The following is a 4,798-nucleotide window of genomic DNA, read 5'->3' as shown; positions in this document are numbered from 1 at the left end:
TTCAAAACACACACACACACACACACACACACACACACACACACACACACACACACACTCCCCTTTTTAAAATCTTCATTATTAGTTGCCATGCTCAGAAAAAGAGACAAATCACATCAGCACATTTAAACACGAATACCATGTTTCTTTCTCAGATAATCAGGGGAAGAAAATAACTATGGATCAGGAAGGAAGACTTGATATTTACTTTGCTGTGGATGCATCTGACAGCATAGATGAGAAGGATTTTGACAATGCAAAAATAACCATTAAAATGCTTATAGAAAAGGTATGCCAATTGTCACATCTTCAGAGGTTGCTTTAGTGAAGTTGTAAGACCACTTATTGTTTTGCATTGGTTTTAGGCTACTGATGTATAATGCAGCCTTTCTTAAAATCTAAAAGCAGTCATTTAATTGTTGTTCATTTTGATGTTAAAGGTTCTATAATATTATAAATAGCCTACCAATATTTGAAAAGGAAGAATTACCATTGTGATACACTGAGATGGTCTCAAGAGGGAACTTACACTTTTAACCTCCAGAAACCTCAGAAATATGAACAGAAACATCCAATATGAGCATTGGTGTGTTTCAGGAGGGTCTCTCACAACCCACTGCATACGGTACTTGCTGCATCTCAGAGAAAATCTTGTTTGACATTATGGAAACATTAACTGTACTGAAATGTGCAGTGTTGCATCCATCTTTGAATTCTCAATGCTCTTTCCCAAAAGATGAGTTATTACCCAGTCTCCCCAAACTATGAGATCCTGATGTTTGCTACAGATGTTGATCGGATAATCTCTATGAAAGACTTCAAAAGAAATGAACTAAATGCAGGAAGCCTAGTGAATATTTTTGAAGAGCTGGACAAATTTACTCATGAGAGTAAGTATTCTGTTTGAATGTCTATTTTTGAGTCTTATTGTATACATGGAATTAGATTTTTTAGATATTATTATTACAGAATAATACACTAATAGAACATTTACATCTAACTATGAAAATACATTTATGCATTGTTGTCCTATGTAATAGTTAAACAAATCTTACATTCTTTTTTAAAAATCCCAATTAATGATGTAATTTTGATTCATTTTAATTTAGTCAGCTGTTTCAATCAGAAAATGTTTCTCATTAACCTGCTGACTGTAATATTCTGGTGTGAAAAAAACAGGTAGACGTGATAAAACAGGTACCAATATCACTAAAGATGAGATTTTAGAGAGCATGAAAACAGAGGAGAACAACAATGCAATGGCCTTCAATGAGACCCAACCATTACCGCGGGAAGTAGTTGTGCTGCAGGGTGCTGCAGCACCCCCTGATGTGTAGCCCAAGAAAAAATGGGGGGGCTGGGGGTGCGGTGTTAAAAATAAATAAATGAAAATTTTGTAACAAAAAATAAATAAAACTAATTTTATTAATTTGTATATTCATTAAAATTCATAGAAAAAATAGCCTAAGCTTACAGTGACAATAAGCAACAGTAAAACATGAATTAAGTTGAATCAAATTGATTGTGAAAGTCGTTTCAACTTAAACTGACTTAGGGCGTCGTTTGTTGCCATGACTTTTTGATCATATTATTACCTGTAACATGTCTGTGCCGGACCCAAATCAAGAATTAACGACCATTTCTACAGCCATTGCGAAGATACAACCGAGAAAGAACGAGAGCATCTATTACCTCAGCAGCAACCAATAATAATAACAATCTCGCATTCTCACTTCTACAGCGCTTATTTTGATATTTAACGTTAGAACTTTCATATTCTTGGAACAAAATTAATGCTTAAGGTTGATTCAGTATTACTCTTAATGAAAAAAAAAATCCCACACACAACATCAGCAATACTACAATGACAAAGTAGCTTATATTAAACATAAAACTTGTATTAACAGAACGAATAAGACATAGCCTACCCGCGTTTTAACAAATAAATAAAAGGTTTTTGGATTTTCCCCTTACTTCAAACGAATGCTTAGTTTGTGGCTCGTTATAATATTAATAATAATACAAAAGGCTATACAATAAAACAGTACGATGACAAATTTACTTATATTAAACTTTGAACTTTTATTAACAATATGAATAAGGAAAATATGTTTTACCCGCATTGTAACACAAATAAACGGTCTTTGGATTTCCCCTTTCTTTTAAAACGATCGTAGTTTTTGGTTAATTATTAGCCTATTAATTAAAACACATCAGCCGTATAATAGTACAATGGCAAATTCGCATAGGCCTATATTAAACATCTAACTTTTATTAACAAAATGAATAAGACGGATATAGTTTACTTGCGTTGTAGGCCTAACCTAAATAAATAGGCCTAAGGTATTTTCCTTCTTTTAAAACAAATGCTTGGTTTGTGGTTCATTGTTTTATTTATTAATTTATTTTTAATGAAAACAGCAACAATAAAGACAAACTCGCTTATGTTAAACGAAGAAATTAAACTTTTATTAACAAAAGATGCGCTTTTGGATCATAGTGTCTCGCATCACTCTAAGACCAATAAGATACAGCTAGAAAATAGACAGGGTGAATTCTTTCCATGTCATATCGACTTTGAAGCGAGTTTATACTTCTACTCACCCTCATGGTGTTCCAAAACTTTATGACTTTCTGTCTTTTATGAAACACAAAAGCAGATATTTTAAATACAATGAAAAAGAGTAGAGTCCAATACTGTTTTGGTGACATTTTCAGAAATTTTCTTTTTGATCTAGAAGAAAGAAAGAAATGACATGATGTTCACTGAATGATTTTTTTTTTGTTGAACTATGCCTTTTTAAAGTGAAGCTAGAAATGAGCTAGAACGGAACTGCAAAAAAAGTTATAAATGTTTTCAAACTGCTTTCCAAAACACTTTTACTTTTACGAGCCAGAAGCTGATGTGTAAGACTACTCACAAATTGAGCAATGTCTTTAAAATGGCAATGAGAAATCAGAAAGTATTCTAGTATTGAATATTAAAAAAAAAAATCCCACACACAACATCAGCAATACTACAATGACAAAGTAGCTTATATTAAACATAAAACTTGTATTAACAGAACGAATAAGACATAGCCTACCCGCGTTTTAACAAATAAATAAAAGGTTTTTGGATTTTCCCCTTACTTCAAACGAATGCTTAGTTTGTGGCTCGTTATAATATTAATAATAATACAAAAGGCTATACAATAAAACAGTACGATGACAAATTTACTTATATTAAACTTTGAACTTTTATTAACAATATGAATAAGGAAAATATGTTTTACCCGCATTGTAACACAAATAAACGGTCTTTGGATTTCCCCTTTCTTTTAAAACGATCGTAGTTTTTGGTTAATTATTAGCCTATTAATTAAAACACATCAGCCGTATAATAGTACAATGGCAAATTCGCATAGGCCTATATTAAACATCTAACTTTTATTAACAAAATGAATAAGACGGATATAGTTTACTTGCGTTGTAGGCCTAACCTAAATAAATAGGCCTAAGGTATTTTCCTTCTTTTAAAACAAATGCTTGGTTTGTGGTTCATTGTTTTATTTATTAATTTATTTTTAATGAAAACAGCAACAATAAAGACAAACTGCTTATATTAAACGAAGAAATTAAACTTTTATTAAACAGCAACAATAAAGACAAACTCGCTTATATTAAACGAAGAAATTAAACTTGTATTAACAAAAGGTGCGCTTTTGGATCATAGTGTCTCGCATCACTCTCGTCACGTGACTAAAATATCCATGCACAGTATTACAAATTAGAATAGAGATCGACTTTGAAGCAAATATTCACTGTAATTTATCACATCTTACTTCATAGGTCAGGCAAACATGGGGGAGAATCCTGAACGTGAAGTGAACCAGATCAAATGTCTTGTCACCAAAAATGATACAAAGCGGGAGAAGAAACTTGGTGAACAATCAAATTTATTAATGATAATTATATTTTAAATGAGATTGCTTGGACTATAAGTATTTGTTGAAAGTGTGTTTCATTAACAAGCAGTATCATCAGGGGCAGCAAAAAATACACATATTTAATAAGAAGTCTTTATCATTGATTTCATATTGATATGGATGTGTCTCCTCTTTCCAGATCTTTATGTATTTGGAGTTGGATATGATGTGAATCAAGAATACATAAATGGCTTTGTGTCACAGAGGGACCAAGAAAAAAAATTCTTTAAGCTTCAAGACTTGAAAAAAGTGACAGAGATGCTTGAAGACATGATTGGTACTGTATCTATACATTACTCAAAAGTGAAATTTCTGTAATTATGTAATCACCTTCATGTTTGTTCATGTTTTTTTGTGGAACACAAAATAACGAATGACTGTCATGCTCTAAAAAAACAATAGTATTAACACTATTGTTTGGATGAATCAGTTTCACAGTTCCTGACCTCTTGTAATTTAAAATTTACTCTGTGTTAATTGTTGCTGTTATTAACCTGTTGTACCTGCTTGCTTGTGCAGATGAGAGCACCATTGTAGAGTAGCCGATGTTGAATCATGTCTCAGGCATCACCACTCCTGCTAACTTCACTGATGCTAGCCAGGATAGTCTCCAGCTTTCTCTCTGAGCTTCAAAGAGATTCCAAGAGGGAAGGGACGTATTACCCCCCATCACCAGGTGGAGCCACAACCCACGGCTCAGACACACTCAAACACCACAATACACATAGGAAAAGGACATTGGCTCCATTTATCCACAATAAAACTGTCACAAAATGTATATGGTGTAGTCCTGTGTTGTATGCATATTCCTATGTTATATTAGCTTAGTT

At 32.7% G+C, this 4,798-nt stretch overlaps 1 pseudogene; it reads left to right on the top strand.

The window, feature by feature from the left end:
• LOC107699973 (complement factor B-like) overlaps positions 1-4,525 on the top strand; it is an 11,903-nt pseudogene extending 7,378 nt beyond the window's left edge.
• Positions 4,526-4,798: the final 273 nt, after the last annotated feature.

This window comes from Sinocyclocheilus anshuiensis, unplaced genomic scaffold (genome assembly GCF_001515605.1).
Source record: "Sinocyclocheilus anshuiensis isolate Anshui unplaced genomic scaffold, SAMN03320099.WGS_v1.1 scaffold1023, whole genome shotgun sequence".
In the NCBI taxonomy this organism is placed as follows: Eukaryota; Metazoa; Chordata; class Actinopteri; order Cypriniformes; family Cyprinidae; genus Sinocyclocheilus; species Sinocyclocheilus anshuiensis.
This window is presented reverse-complemented; position numbering and strand designations above follow the sequence as displayed.